The 17,129-nt window shown below is 32.8% G+C and overlaps 1 long non-coding RNA gene across 1 annotated transcript; it reads right to left on the bottom strand.

Annotated features, from left to right (window-relative positions):
* Positions 1 to 14,321: 14,321 nt before the first annotated feature.
* LOC107410452 (uncharacterized) lies at positions 14,322 to 16,971 on the bottom strand. Its single transcript, XR_007239064.2, has 4 exons — positions 16,718 to 16,971; positions 15,736 to 16,473; positions 15,138 to 15,331; positions 14,322 to 15,043 (listed from the first exon to the last, which is right to left on the bottom strand). It is a non-coding gene; the product is annotated as an uncharacterized LOC107410452 (long non-coding RNA).
* Between the last annotated feature and the right edge of the window lie 158 nt (positions 16,972 to 17,129).

Here is a 17,129-nt window from a genome sequence, read left to right as displayed (position 1 = left end):
TCCCAGGATACAACAACTGCAAAAGCTTTCAGATTCAGCATCTCTGAAGATTTTTTCATCGAATTATCAGTGTACCTTTACTTTACTACTATATCAAAATCACTGTGATTTTCTCTCTGTTTTTTACGTAAAGAACTTAAGAATTTTTCTCTATTTATTTTTCCAAAACTGAAAGAATGTTGAATCATACGTGCAAGCAACCACTTCTCAAAAAAGAGTTGTAAACCATCAAAACTCTCAACCCTCCACGTTCAAAATATTCTTTCATTTTAAAAAAAGATTAGAATTCTCATTTTTTCAACCAACTCAAAATCATTCACATAAGTGGGCCTGGCCCCAAACTCTAATAATCTCCCACATGAATGATTTGATTTCTAAAACAAACATGACTCTGGTGGTAAAGCTCTATAGTTGGAACCTGCATAGGATAGGTAGATGTTACTCTTTGAACCTTCCCTTGTAAGAGTGCATCTTCTTTACTGACTTATGGTAGATGCGATATCTTTGAACCATTTCGTCTTTTGTGTAAATGACAATATAGCCCACACATGATTCCTTCCTGGTACACTTCAGTTCTCACTGTTGTGCTCATTTTGGTCCTGAACACCTCCCTGGTTCTGCGAGAGTTTCTAAAGAATTGCACCCTTAACAATTCTCCTTTGAAGCGGCCACTTTTCTCTCTCACATAGGTGATTCCTATTACCATTGTAATCAACATGACTATGTATAGATTACCATACACTCTTTTATAGGAACCATTAAAAGCACACTCTATGCTTAACCTTTATTTCTATCACTGTTTGTCATAGGAATGGACGGAGGATTAACCCCCCACAGTTATCCATACCAGTCTTTACAATTGTGTTGTCCCATTGAACGTAGATCTTAGGATCTCCAGTCAATTAGGTTGGATTTCCATCGTATCGACTTTACTCATGGGTTTCAATCCCATTCCCCTTGACAACTTTTCAACTAGTTCTCTATTTAACCCTTTGGTTAGCAGATCCGTAATGTTATCTTTTGACCTTACATAGTCTATTGAGATAACTCCAGTTGAGATTAACTGTCTTATGGAATTATGTCTGCGACGATTGTGTCTAGACTTTCCATTATACATAATATTTTGTGCTCTGCCAATCGCAGATTAACTATCATAATATAAACTTATTGCTGACACATGTTTAGGCCACCTAGGAATGTCCTCTAAGAATTGGCGTAGCCATTCTGCCTGTTCACCACATTTATCTAATGCGATAAACTCATATTCTATCGTGGATCGAGCTATCACAGTTTGTTTGAGGACTTCCATGTCACGGCTGCACCCGCTAATGTGCACATATAGCCACTAGTGGACTTTGAGCCTTTAACATTTGATATCCAATTTGCATCACTATATCCTTCTAATATAGCAGGATATCTTGTATATTGCAGACCGTATTCAAGAGTATATCGCAAGTATCTTAGTACTCTGACGATCCTTTTCCAATGATCTTCATTTGGATTACTCGTGTATCTACTCAATCTACTTATAGCGTAGGCTAAGTCTGATCTGGTGCAACTCATCAAGTACATCAGACTTCCAATCACCCTAGCGTATTCCACTTGAGATACACTTTCTCCTTTATTTTTGGATAAGTGTAAACTCAAATCTATGGGTATTCTGGCTATACTAGTATCATTATTACTAAATTTAGCCAGTATTTTATCTACATAATAAGTTTGACTAAGAATGATTCCATTCGAAGTCCTCATGATTCTCATACCTAAAATCACATCAACAAGCCCCATATCTTTCATGTCAAATTTAGAATTTAACATAACTTTTGTAGTTTGGACCATATTGTTGTCACTACCTACTATGAGTATGTCATTTACATACAAACATAGAATGACATATCCATTCTCTGTATCTTTTACATAAATATATTTGTCACATTCATTTATTTTAAATCCATCTTTTAGCATAGCATTATCAAATTTTTGATGCCATTGCTTTGGAACTTGTTTAAGTCCATATAAGGACTTTATCAATCTACAGACTTTCTTTTCTTGTCCTGGAGCAATGAAACCCTCAGGTTGCTCTATATAGATATCTTCATCTAGATCTCCATTAAGAAAGGCTGTTTTCACATCCATTTGATGTACTGCAAGATCTCGCAATGCAGCGATCGCCAGTACCATCCTTATGGAATTTATCCTCGTTACTAGAGAATAAGTGTCAAAATAACCAAGACCTTCTTTTTCCTTGTATCCCTTAATTATAAGCCTTGCCTCGTATTTATCTATTATTCCATATACTTTCATCTTCCTTTTAAAGATCCATTTGTAACCCAAAGGTTTACAACCTGAAGGAAGATCTACTAATTCCCAAGTATGATTCTGTAAGATGGAATCAATCTCACTTTTTACAGCTTCTTTCCATAAATTCCCTTCAGAAGAATTTACAACTTCTTGGAAGCTTTGAGGTTCACTTTCTAGCATATATATAAGAAAATCCGGACCGTAGGATTTTTCGGTTCTTACTCTTTTGCTACATCTAATCTCGTCCTCAATCTCATCTTCATTCTCTTGCTTTCGATCATTATCGTTATCATCATCACCGATAGTATCGTAAGCTTGTTTAGACGAACTTGGTCCTTCTTCCACTTTATACGGAAAAATATGTTCGAAAAATGATGTATTTCTCAATTCCATTATATTGTTCTTGTGAATATCAGAAATTTCTGACCTATGCACAAGAAACCGATATGCACTACTATTCTGTGCATATCCTATGAAGATGCAATCAACAGTTTTGGGACCTATCTTTACCTTCTTAGGTGTAGGTACCACTACTTTATCTAGACACCCCTACACTCGTAAATATTTGTAGGAGAGTTGTCTTCCCTTCCACAACTCATAGGGTGTCTTTACTTAATCTTTCCGGGACACCTTATTTAAAAGGTCATTCGCCGACAAAATGGCTTCCCCCCACAAGTTCTAAGGTACTCTAGAACTTATCAGCATTGCATTCATCATTTCTTTCAAAGTTCTATTTTTCCATTCAGCCACACCATTTGATTGTGGCGAATATGGTGGGGTAACTTCATGTATTATACCTTATTGAGCACGATACTCCAAATAGAGTCACATACTCCCCACCACGATCACTTCTGATCAATTTAACATTTTTGTTAAGTTGATTCTCAACTTCCATTTTATAGAGAATAAATTTCTCTATAGCCTCATCCTTGCTCTTTAGCAGGTATACATAGCAATATTTCGTACTATCATCAATAAAGATGATAAAATATTTATTACCACCTCTAGTTGGTGTAAATTTTAAATCACATACATCATTATGTATTAAATCCAAAAGTTCATTATTTCTATCAATTGTTTGAAATGATGACCTCGTTGATTTTGCTTCCACACAAGTTTCACACTTATGATTGCAATCAATTTCAAATGTGGGAATATGATTTAAGTTAATTAACCTCCACAGAGAATTAAAATTAACATGTCCTAATCTACCATGCCACAAAATGGAAGACTCAAGCAAGTAAACAGAAGAAGTACTAGCTTTATTCATTTCTTTAGGCTTTACAATCATTACATTGAGTTTAAATAAACCACTAACTACATAGCCCTTTCACACAAACATCCCAAATTTGAACAAAATAACCATGTCTGACTCAAACACTAAGCGAAAATCATGTTTGCTCAGCAGCGATCCAAATACCAGATTCTTGCCAATGTCTGGAACATACAGTATGTTATTCAGAATCAGCTCTTTTCTCGAGGTTATCTTTAGGATTACTTTGCCCTCACCTTGGATTTCTGAGGTAGCGGAGTTCCCCATGAACAACTTCTTCCCATTCTTCTTGGGTTCGAAGGAAGTGAACATACTCCTATCTGAACACACATGGCAGGTTGCACCAGTATCTACCCACCATTCTCTAGGATTGGATCCCACCAAGTTCATCTTAGATATCATAGCACTAAGGTCAATCTCATCAACCTCTCGAGTGATGTCCTCCATCACCTGTGCCTGGTTCCTCTTTCTTTTTGGCAGCCTGTATTCCGTAGCCCTGTGACCCATCTTGTCACAGTTAAAGCACCTGCCTTGAAACTTGGCCTTCTTGGAGATTCCTCCTTTAGGGCCCCAACTTGGAAGCTTTTCCAGTCTTCTTCTTGTTATTAGAGCTTTGACCATGCTCCACAACATTAACCTTCAATCCAACCTTTGAAGCTCTCTTATCAGACTTTCTGTTGTCATCTTCAATGCGAAGTTTGCCAATAAGAGCCTCCATATCCATCTCCTTTCTTTTGTGCTTCAGATAATTCCTGAAGTCACTCCAACTTGGAGGTAGCTTCTCAATCATACAAGCCACTTGTAAGGCTTCATTCATGATCATCCCTTCACCAAGCATTTCCTGAATCAGCACTTGCAACTCATGTACTTGGTTCATTAATGGCTTCGTATCCACCATCATGTAGTCCAAGAATCGACCTGTAATAAACTTTCCAGACCCAGCATTCTCAGTCTTGTACTTGTGTTCCAATGTTTCCCACAGCTCCTTAGCTGATTTCGTGCCACAGTATACTCCGTACAGGTCATCAGAAAGGCCATTCAGGACATAATTCCGACATAGGTAATCGAAATTATTTCATGCATCCACCGCCATGAGTGTCTCCCTATCACTCTCTTCATCACTGGGTGGCGCATCTTCAGTCTTCGCAAGTCCTAGGGTGGTCAGGTAAAATAGCATCTTCTGCTGCCACCTCTTGAAATTTGCTCCATTAAACTTCTCAGGCTTTTCTACATAACTTGCAAAAGAAGGCATCTAAATCCTAGAAGTCTGCGTAGGCACAGTCCTATTGTCTCCACTTACCATTTCTATAAAATCATAAAACAGAAATCAATTAGTTGTTATTTTCTATCTAAAAGAACTAATTATAAGCAATCTCCAATAGGAAAACACACAAAATGTGATTTTTAGGATTTCTGAATACACTACAAACAATTACTATATACACTCAAAAATATTATTCATGTGGTACTATTCATCGCACTGTTCACTGCCACATGACACTGTGCTGATGTTGCATGCTGCCATGTGGCACCCCTGCTAATGTGGCACGCAGCCATGTACATTATGCTGACGTGGCAAGTTGCCACACCATCATCCCACTTACATGTCATGCGCCACATCATCACAACTGATGTGGCATACACCATGTGGCAAAAGAGGGCTGAAGTGGCAGACGACCACGTTATCAATGGGATGATGTGGCACAGGCCAACACATGTCTGCACTCATTGCGTAACATGTGGTTGAACATCTAGTCGAACACGTGGCGATTTCTCGTCATGACATGTGGTGAGCCCAATTGCAATCGGGCCGTTTCAACTTGGGCCTAGGTCTGGATCGGGCCTGGATATTGGACTTAACAGTAGCATGTTCTAACTGTGAGCTGGGTTGTAAAACTGGGCCAGGCCCAACAGAATTCATAATTCTGGCCCACTGACCCAGATTCTTTCCCAAACCCTTTTTCCGACCCGTTAACCCGAATTTCGATCTGTCTTCAACCTCCAGCCGGGTTTTCTCGACCCGTTTTACTGGTAAATTGGTTTTTGACCCGGTTCAATTTTCCGTTCAAATCTACTGTTCCGGCAGCTAAAAAATTTCCAAAAAATCACCGAAAGGTTTAGAAATTCATGGGCAAATCAATTTTAGAAACAATTTTAATTTAAAACAAAATTTAATCATTGCCCAAAACTTTTTTTAAACCCCACGGGTTTAATGCAATTTTTTTTTTCTTTTAACCGAATCAAACAGAGCTTAAAATTAAACATATACAAGAAATAGAAACAAGGCACGTATCGGATTGGGTAAAACAAATTTGATTACAAGTAAATATATATTATACACATGCCCAACCACAAAACAGTACACGAGTATGATGTAAATTTTTTTTTTTTTCTTTCAGCCAACGGGAAACTTACATAGTAAACACATATTCAATATATATATAACCATGTATATGCAACATATACACAATAATTAATTAACATAATAAATAGATTAAATCTCCACATATATATACATATATAAAATTCGGAAATCGTCTTAAGATTGTTGGAATCAATGTATGAATATATATATATGTAGATACATATGGAAATATTAATATAAAATAAATAAAATTACATAGAATAATTAAAATAATTAGAACCTGTATTTCCTTAATAGATCTGATTTCTAGAAGTCTAACCGAGATCTGTGTGGTACCACAGTCTCCTTAAGATGATTTCCGCCCCATCGGTGCAAATGTTTTCTGACGGTCATCTCCCAGGATACAACGGCTGCAAAAACTTTCAGATTCAGCACCTCTGAAACTTTTCTCGTCGAACTATCAGTGTACCTTTATTTTACCACTGTACCAAAATCACTTTGATTTTCTCTATGTTTTTTACGTAAAGAACTCAAGAATTTTTCTCTGTTTATATTTTCCAAAAAGTGAAAGAACATTGAATCATATGTGCAGGTAACCACTTGTCAAACAAAAAGTTGTAAACCCTCAAAACTCTCAACCCACACGCTCAAAATATTCTTTCATTTTAAAAAAAGATTAAAATTCTTATTTTTTCAACCAACTCAAAATCATTCACATAAGTGGGCCTGGCCCAAACTCTAACAATTAATGCATAAAATTCAAAGATTAAGAATTTTTCAAATGCAGAAAAAAAAATAAAAAAGGTAATTAACCATAATTTTGAAGAAAAAAATCTTCTTAAATATTATTCTTCAATAAAACCCTCAATTTTTTTTATATTGGAATAGGAAACATTAAATTTATTGAAAAGCCCAAAGAAAAAGAAATTAAAAAGGTCAATATAAAAAGCAAGGAATAGAAAAGGTGAAATATTGAATGTGGGCCGGTGTCGTGAAGCAAAGAGCAAGAGAAGTGGTCTTGCGGGTATATAAATACACAGAGAGAGGGGTTATTTTATTCATTTAAGGGAGCACATCCGTAAATAAAATAGCGGTTGAGGTTAAAATGTTTTTTCACAAGAAACTCTGTCACACGTCTAAATTTAGAGAGGTACAAGTGGCATTTTCTTCATGAAGGGACACATATGTAAACTCAATTATAGAGAAGCTGAAAATCATAAAAATAAAATAAATCAGGGTGGCACGAGGGCCCACATGGATCCATTCTTGCCTGTTTGGGCCCTAGAAGGGCCCTTCCAGTGGTTGATTCAGTCGAGTGGAGTTTTTTTTTTTTTTTTTTTTTAAATAGAGGGAAGAGGGATTTTGGCTTAGGCTGTAAACCTGAATGAATGAAATGTAAAATTTTACTATTAAATCAATCTTATAAATATAAAATTTAATAAATATTTGAATTGGACTTCATTGCTAATTTTATAATACAATAAAAATGAATAAATAATTAAAAAGATTAGTTTTACAGGAGGTTTAATGTAATCGTAAAACCACAAAATGCATTCTCTTATGGGTGCTTCATTTTACACAAACAAATTTTCTAGCTCCACATACTCCTTCGATAAATTTACTAAGAACCCTTAAACTTTTTTTTATTATTCTTTTTTTTTTCTTTTTATTGCAAACATATTTTTAAAATTTGCATATAAGCCTATCGATTTCTTTATTCCAGAAAAAAAATCTAAAAATATTTTTAACTATTCTTATATGAATAACTAATTTTTTTATTAAAAAAAGCAAAAAATCAACTTCTCATAGTTTCCAAATTAATTACATAAAAAAATATTTATTTTTCAAATATTTATTTACATTGTAACTAATTCATAATTTTATATTAGTAATTATGTACTTAGTCATGAATATCTAACTTTTGGCTTTATTATCAATTATTATAATTTTTTTTTGGTAATATGTCAATATTTATAATTTAATTTCTTAAAAAAAGGTGTTTTTAATTGTGCCCCTCTAACCAAAGTTTTTGGATCTGGCATTGGTGGTGCTGAAATTTGAAGCTGCAGAGACCAGAGTCAGCTTAACTAGACTGGAATTGGGAAGACGAAGATCAAAGAGCTAGGATTGGAAAAAAGATATGGGAAAGTAAAGACGATGTCGTATTAGCGAAGTTCCGGGTGTGCACCAGCTTGAACGGGCAGATGATGACGATCCCAGCATTGGCCGCTCCGTTTTCTGGGAAAATAAAGTCCCAGAATGGGGAAGATTAATTGCGTAAAAAATAAAAATAAAAATAAAACATAAGGGGATGTTAGTAAATTTACCCGAGAAATATATGCAGCTACAAATTTTGGTTGTCAGAAAAGATGCACACTTCTCTTGTATCCTTGGTTCCAACTTGTCTGATCCATATGAGGAATTTGGGCCTTTGGACTAGGGGCTCGCGGCCTAGTCCAACATAGTATATCTTTTAGGGCTTTGCCATTTACACGATCCATTTTGCTTTTCACATTGCATTCTTGTGTAAAATTACTAAAAACCCTTGACTTTTTTTTTTTTTTTTTTGGGGGGTCAATTTTATTTTTAAGGTTTTATGTTGGCTGGCATTTTCTTGATAGAAGCAGTAAAATTCCGATTAAAATCAAAATTTTGATTCAACGCTTCCTTCATTTATATTGAACAATTCAAACTACATTTAAAATTCCAAAAGTCCATAATTATCCTAATACCAAAACGGCATCTTCTTTAAAAGAGTTTCAAGATTTGGGTTTCCTCCATAACCACAAAAAGTACTTTGCACATCCGTCGGTGCCGGCCACGAGGTTATGGGTCTTCCCAGATAACATGAAGTGGTTGATACCCTCCTCCACATTCTCTCTGCTTCCAATAAAATTGAGCAAAGAAGGGAAGAGATTAAGCTTTACATGAACTTCAGCAATTCCGACCAACATGGAACGGTGGAGATCAATTTCATTTGCCCAGTTGGCAAGCTTCAACATAAGCAGTGACGCAGATTTGGAAAAGAAGATAAAGATTGAGAGAGAAAAACATGTATTCAAGTATTTAAAAAATAAAATAAAAATAAAAATAAAAAGGTTTTTAGTAATTTTACACAATGTCGCAATGTGAGAAGCAAAATGGGTTGTGTAATGTAACTAGCAACATCCTATTTTTTATGAGTAGAAAACTGTATTGAATGCTTGTTATTGTAATTAATATGAAATGTAATTAAATAAGTATTATCTAACTGCATTTATTGATAGATATTTTAACCAAAATTAAAAAAAATAAAAATTGTTTAAAAAACTATATTAAAATGTAATTGACAAAAAAAATAAATAAATAAAAGAGATGACAGGGTAAATAAGTAAGAAAAAAAAATAAAAATTCAAGAGCTGTTGGGAGAGAGATTGTGGGGGCACAGTTGGCATTTAGGCATAAATAGGTAAAAAATAATAATAATAATAATAAAAATTAAAAATGAAAAATGAAAAGAAAGTAAATGGCAGAAAAATTTGAAGGTTGGCGCAATAAGGCCCTATCCAAGGATAAAAAAACTTTTGAATCTTGTTTTGGGAAGGAAGAGAATTTGTAGCAATTCTCCAAATAAATAATTTAAATATTTTATGAATCCTCAATTTTCAAAGAGTACCCTAAACATTAACATATTTATCCTCTTGAGGATAACTGTACCAATGGACTGTTGTGTGCAATAAATCATCAAAGAGTTGAAATAACGTTTGATTGTTCGTCAAATTCATCAAAAGATTTCAAACAATTACTAGCAAATTGGAGTACCGTAGTGCCCTCCTCATTCCTACGTCAAAATTAAGAATTAAATTTAAATATATCTATTTTTTCTATCTTAAATTATCAGTTTTTATTTACTGATAGATATTATTACTAGTGGTTTTTAAACTATTGATAGTGGTATTTTGATTTTTAAACTATTTTTTTGACAAATTAATATCTAAACTTGCTATTTTGCTTCACAATTAGGCTTTAAATAAATTTGCATCTAAAATTATGTGATCATAAAGGATTAAAGTAAACTTTTTATATAGTTTAAGGTTTACATGTGCAATAAACATTAAAAAAAATCTAAATAATATTTTTAAAATTTTTTTTCAATAAAATAAATATTTTTATGAATAATTATTTTAAATCTTCATTTTTTTCATAGAAAACGATAAAAAAAAATTGGAAAAATACTTTATCTTTTGAAATATTTTTAAAAAAGATAAAATTTTAAAATATGTATAAATTATTTTCAAAAATTTTATTCTTAATATAATCAAATGCCATTTAGTTTATTTTTTTTAATGTACTTCATTTATTTATTGTAAAAAAATTATTTTTAAAGTATTAAAATTTTAAATCATACGTGCTAGGATTTTAAAAAAATGTAAGAGAAAAATATTTTTTGAAATGATTTTTTTTTCAATGAAAATTTCTCTATGACACATAAATCTAAAAGTTACTTTTTTTTTAATGCAAAACCATATCTTTTTTTCTTTTTTTGTTTTTTCATAAATTGCGTTATACGAAGCCATATCTAAAAAGTGAACTGGGTATTAAATGTTTAAACTTTTAAGAGAATACAAAATAAAAAAACTAATATAAAAATTTAAAAATGTTTGCGAATCATATTTAAAAGTATTATTTAATTTTTTTTTTTTTTTTTTTTGTTTATTGCACATGTTCTTCCTAAACTCTGTAAAAGTTTAATTTGATCCCTCATAATAAGGGAACTTTGGATGGAGAATTAGTTAAGGACTAAGGTGAAACAAATGAGCAAGTTTAGGGACCAATTTGTTGAAAAAAATAGTTTAAGGACCTAATTATTACTAGCAATATAGTTTACAGATCTCTAGTGATAATATCCATATAATAAAATTGTTGATCGAAAACTTTTACTTTTGATAACTAAAACAACAACAGCAACAACAATAACAACAAAAAATCACTCCTAATGATTTAATTTAAAGTTATTATATTCTCATACAATAATTATAATATTGAATATTGATTTTTTTTTATAACAAAAAACAAATATTGAATATTTTGATTATCCAAAAAATATTTTTTTTTGTAACAACCCAATTAGTAGTCAAGCCCATTTGTTTTATTATCTTTATAAACCAATTATTAATGCAAGCTTAAGCACAATTATTATTATTATTTTTTTTTTATGAAAAAGCCCAATTCATTCATGTTTCATAACCAGATTTCAGGAAAACATAATACATTTTTAGTTTTTGAGTTCTCACATTAAAAGCAAGGAGAGGGAAACCCCAAACCCATCTTTTTCTTCTCTAAACTCTTCATTTTTCACCATTTTTCTTCTCTCAATTCTTCAAATCTCAACCAAAACCTATAACCTTTTGATCAAAATGAAGCTCTTGAGATCCTTTTCTTGCTAGAACTATTGCATATTGAAAAGAACAAGATTTTTGGAAGTTTCCCTCCCCTTTTTGTTTTTTTTTTTTTTGGGGTTTTCATTTGTTTTGGAGCTTTAAGGTAAAGACCCATACTTTGGTTTTTCTTTCCTATTTATTATGGATGCATTAGTATTGTTTTTGAAGTATTTACATGGGATTTTTGAAAGGCTTAAAAATCTGGAAATATTTTGATGTAAATGGGTTTGTAAATCTTGGTTAAAGCTTTTAAACATCTGAAATTGTCTATTTCCTAATGGGCTTGCATTCTAAATGTTCGAAAAATGCTTGTGAGAGTGGTTTAGCTAGTTATGGTGCTTTGATTTTCGTTTGAGTGTCAGAACCTTGAGTTTATGACTTGCAAACTTGGCTTCTTAGATGCTTCTCAAGAGTTGAGAGAAGAAGAACTTCAAGTTAAGGAGGATAAAGAGTTGGATTTAGAAGACCATTTGGCTAGGTAGAAGGTTAAGCTTTAGGAAAAGCTTTACAAGCTTTGACTGGAGGTAGGTAACAATTTGAGTTTTTGTTTTTGGGTTTAAAAACTGAAAAATGGGTTATTGTTTAGCTATTATACTGTTTTGAGGGATTATTTGAAATATATGTACGTCGGACATGGATTTTTAGTGCAAACTTAATGTTTGAGTTGAAAACCAAAGCTTGGAATTTTGCTGTGAGCTGGTATTTCGTGGATATATGTGTGGATTCAAGGTATCTATCGCCTTCTGTTTGCTTTGAAATTTGGGATCATAAAATTAGATATGTTGAAGAAAATTCATATCAAGTTTCATAAAAAATTATTAAGTATTTGATTTTCTATGAATTTTCAATGTAAAACTTTTGACAGCAGAATTTTTCTGACAGCAGCAAGAACTTCAAATTTATGAAGTCCAAAATCATACCAAATGACCATTGAATGAGCTGAAATTTTATAGAGATATTCATTTATACATCTAATTGCATTTTGAAAATTTTTATCACTTTTTGTTTTATAATTATCCAGAATTCATTTTGTACCAAAGTCACCTCTGTTTTGAAAACTAAATTTCACGTTTGTAGCTTTAAACTAAAATCTTGAGTTGGTCCATTTATTTAACTCTTTTGGGGTTTAAACTTTTTATATAGGTACTTGTATATATTTACTTTGTTATTGAAAGTTTCATAAAAATTCTCAATTTCTTTGGTATTGAAATCAATCAAAAGGTTTTACAAATTTGCACAAAAAATTGATTTTAGTGTTTTATTTGTTATGCATTGGATAGGAATTAAATTTGTTTTGATTCTTTATTTGATCTAAAATTTTTACCGCACATAGATCCACACGTCTGCTAAGTTGTTGTGAAATTTCAAATGATTTTGATGCCCTTTGGTTGAAGGAAAGAACTGTTTCTAGACACCGGATGAAGATATGAAGGGCTTGGAGGCCTTGGTTGGAAGTCTCTAGACACCATGGTGAAGTAATGAAAAGGTGGTCACGGTCCTTATGTGAGGAGCCCTTAATTTCGAGGGCCATAGGTGACAATCCATGGGAGAATGCACCAAAAGTATATGTTTAAAACATATGAACTATCTTGATTATACTGTAGTCAATATTTTGACAAATACTGTTTTGTGAGCCGTTTTAAATAATTCTTGAAGTTATTACTAATGTTGAAATGAAATTTGTAATTGTTTATATTATGTTTACCTTATGTTTTTTATTTAATTTAATTGGTGAGTTGTTTATAATTATTATACCTTTAGCCAAAAAAAAAACCAAATTGTTATTTATAGGGTTTGTATCTCAAACCTACTTTTCAGAGTTGATGATGGATACAAAGGGAAAGAAGTGGCATAGATAGCTTTGAAGTGTCTTTGGGAGCTTTTATTATTGATATCTACTTTTTGAGCTTGGTTAGCTATTTTTGAGTTTATGTTTAGTATTTGTTTATGGTTATGTGTTATTATGCTCAACTTAGTCGTTTTAAGTTTTATATTTTGAAATATTGGAGTTGATTGACTTATATGAGCTTTATTTTGGGATGCTAGACGTTAAACTCTAGTTTTAGCTTGAGCTTTAAAAAGACTATTTTATTCTTAAATATTTTTAAGGATTAAAATAATATACAAGAACATCTTTGATGAATTTTGTTATATATCTATATATATATATATATATATATATTTATTTGGATGTTGTTATCAAATTGTCACTTATGGTTGTTCTTGGGGTTGGCATTTTTTGATAATTTTTGAAACGGTATTAAATATTTTGTTGAATAAGTTATAACATGGTTTTCTCCAACTATATTCCAATTTTGATTCCTCCAACTCGGATTATTTAATATAAAATTTTTCTAACAAATATTTAATACATTTTATTTTTGTATTTGGAGTTGGAAATTCATTGTTGGAGAAAACAATCAATTTGCTACTAACTCGTTCTTACATGTACATGATATTCAAAATTGAAGGTTATAATCTTTGTATGAGAAAATGAGGACTAAAACCAAAAAAGAAAGAAAGAAAAAAAAGGATTAAACACAAAAGTATTCAAAATATTTTTTGAAATATCAAATTTCTGTATAACTCACAGAAATCTGAAGTTATATTTCTTTTATACAAAATCATATATTTAAAAAAAAAAAAATTGGGTTTTCATGCCCCATGTACTAGGGTTTTAAATCATTTTTTTTTTTTTTAAATATATGTTTTCCTTAATTGGGCTAATTTCACAAATGGGCTTAGAATCTCAAAAATCAAGAATATGGCCTTTTGAGATATGGGCTGCTTTCAAAGGCTCTTAAAATGGGCTTAGATTTTCAACATTAAAGAAAAAGGGCTCATAAAACATGGGTTGTAACTTGGCAAACTATTCTTAATATGGGCTCCTAACAATCTTGTCTCTCCCCATCGGAAAAAAAACATAAAAAGAATAAACTCATAACAATGGTTAACAAAGAAAAATCAGAGAAACCCAACGGCCGACCATCAGGGCCGGAGCACAAATAGAAATTCAAACTTTACTCATAAAATTTTGTTCATAAAATCTTCATCGAAAATAGATCTGAAAGCCAAAAAGGTACTACATAAAATCTTCATCGAAAATAGATCTGAAAGCCAGAAAGGTACTACATATCCAGTAGAAATCATCCTAAAATCAGAGAAACCCACCGGCCGACCGATGGAGATATACAAGGCCTTTAGCAACACCATGAATAATGTTGAAGCGTCTAGCCCAATTTAGTTCTGATCTTCTTCTTCGGTCTAATTAATCAATGCAACAACCAATAGAATTCAGTCAATAGAGCTGTTTTATGCTAATAGCTTTTAGGGGAAGAAGATAAGAGTAGTACTAATTAGCAGAACTTTCCTACTGGGCTATGATAGGCGTATCTACAAATTGTTTTGAGCAAACAATAAATGACCATTCCTCTAAAAGTGAGACTATATGTGCCTTATGTGGAACCAACCAAAGAGAAAGAAATCCAAGCTTTTGTTCGGCATGAACTCATAAATTAGTAACTTCTCTTCTCTGTGTATGCAGCAACCCATAAGCCTAACAAGATTTCTGTGCTGGAATTTGGAGATCAAAGTCAACTCATTCTTGAACTCTTGTATGCCCTCTGAGTTACTAGATAGCCTTTTAATGGCTACTTCCAGTTCCTTTCCATCATGTAGTACTCCCTGGCAATATCAACCATTAATTTTGTCAATCCATTTATGTTTTCACGTTTAAGCAGCAATAATAAATCAAATATACAAATAACTAATAAATTACCTTGTAAACGGAACCAAAACCTCCTTGCCCAAGTTTATTTGTTATGTTGAAGTCATTTGTAGCAACTAATATACTATCAAAATTAAAAACAGCTAGCTCGTGTGGATCTTGCCGTCTTGCACTATGAAGAGTGTCTACTGAATTATTATTCATCTCAGTCAATTTGAAGTGCTCTGCGGTTTCCTTAATTTTTCCTGTTTGAGATCCAACAATGGAAAAATAAAATATAGAGCTTATAATATTTCCATTTACGCCGCAGTCAATAATACAAGGAGCAAGATATAAGAAGTATTGCTATATATGTGTACAGAAAACAAATGCGCTCACAGTGAACCCATGATTTTAATATTAATGTGAATTTTAGTATTAGCCAGTTTGATTACTCAAAGGATAAAAGAAAAGAACTTGGTTCCCAAATATCAATAAGAAAATAACAGTTTTCTTGTCACAGCATAGCTTTGTAATCCCATATGTTACTAGCACAATAATCTGAAATAAAAATGCAACATTACCAAAAAGAAAAAAAAGGACGGAAAAAAAAAAGGACGAAAAGAAATAAAATAATTGATGTGAAGTATGACAGAAGTCGCATGTTTACCACTGCAATCTGGGGACTCCAATTCCTAATATGTTGCAGTGTTGCATTGGAAAATTTCGCCTCTCCAGCTTCTTTCTGGAATTTCTCCAAAAGCTTATGAGGCTTAAATCTAATATCAGCGCCAAAATCCTACTGACAAAACTCCTTAAGAAACAACAATTCACCTGAACTAAAATTAAATTCCCCATCTCTTAATGTATTCCCTGACTTTTTCTATGACTGAACCAGGTAAAAGTATCTGGAAAAGTACCACAATGAAAAGGATTACCGCCACAGTGCAAACCCATGGGAGATAATCTAGCTTCTGGGGAAAAAAAAAAAATCTGGGTAAACCTCCATCTGTGTCTCTGTAAAATGGGTGTGTCTCTCAGCTCTACCAGTTGGCTATGAAGAGCAAAGAAGAGGGTGGTCCCTCTTCAACGTAACCCCACTTTCGGAAGAACCCACTTCCACTGAGCTTCCCATCAATTTGTAGTAGGAAAAGCCTTGGAAATTTGATTAAGCTCCATCAAAATCAGATCAAAAGGAGACCGACCCAAAAAGCAACAACAGTACAAAGAATATTCAGCGGTATTTCGCAGATCGACGGGCATCTTAAGCATACTATTAAAGTAAGCTCCGTCAGACATATCAATAAAAACCCCACAAGTGAAACATACATCTATGAAACAGGCCTCTCTCAAAAGCGCCCCTGAGATATCTCGAAGTCCCCACGCTTTTATCCAGCTCCGGATGAACCTAAATATATATATATATATATATTAAATTAGCAAATAAATAAAAGTATATACTAGCGTCCAAGACTGATGAAGCTCGTATTAAAAATATACTCAATATTATATATGCTAATAAATCAGAGGGGAAAGCATGAAAAAGTCTTTAACAGTCTAAAAATTTAAAATAAAACAGAGAATCAAGTAAGAAACTGGGGAAATGATAAAAAAGACAAAGAGCGAGTACGGTTAGTGGAAGAAAACAGTACCTGCAAGTGCATTTTGGAGTCGAATGTCGATTGGGATTTCCTTCTTAAATTTAAAGCTTTGGAATCGCTTTGATATCTAAGGGAGGTCTCAATCTGTGATTCGGGTCACGAACTCCACAACCGATGCTTGGAAACAGCGTCGAGAAGAATAACGCTTGAAGACGACTATTGAGAGCCTCTTCTCCTTCAGAGAGTTCTATGGTTCTGTCACCACCATCCTGTGAGAAAGGCCGGTTTTCTAGTTCCTGTGTTTAGACTTCGTAGCTGAAGAGCTGATATGCTTCTCCCAACGGTTTTATTTTAATCAAATTTCGACCGTTGGATGGATGTCTGACTTCCATTTTAATTGAATTTTGATGGTTGGATGGACGTCTAATTCTGAAGCCTCCAAAATGTTGACACGTAGCAGATT

The sequence above is a fragment of the Ziziphus jujuba genome, chromosome 10 (genome assembly GCF_031755915.1).
Source record: "Ziziphus jujuba cultivar Dongzao chromosome 10, ASM3175591v1".
Lineage (NCBI taxonomy): Eukaryota > Viridiplantae > Streptophyta > Magnoliopsida > Rosales > Rhamnaceae > Ziziphus > Ziziphus jujuba.
The sequence above is the reverse complement of the archived record's forward strand: the minus strand, read 5'-3'. Positions and strand labels throughout refer to the sequence as shown.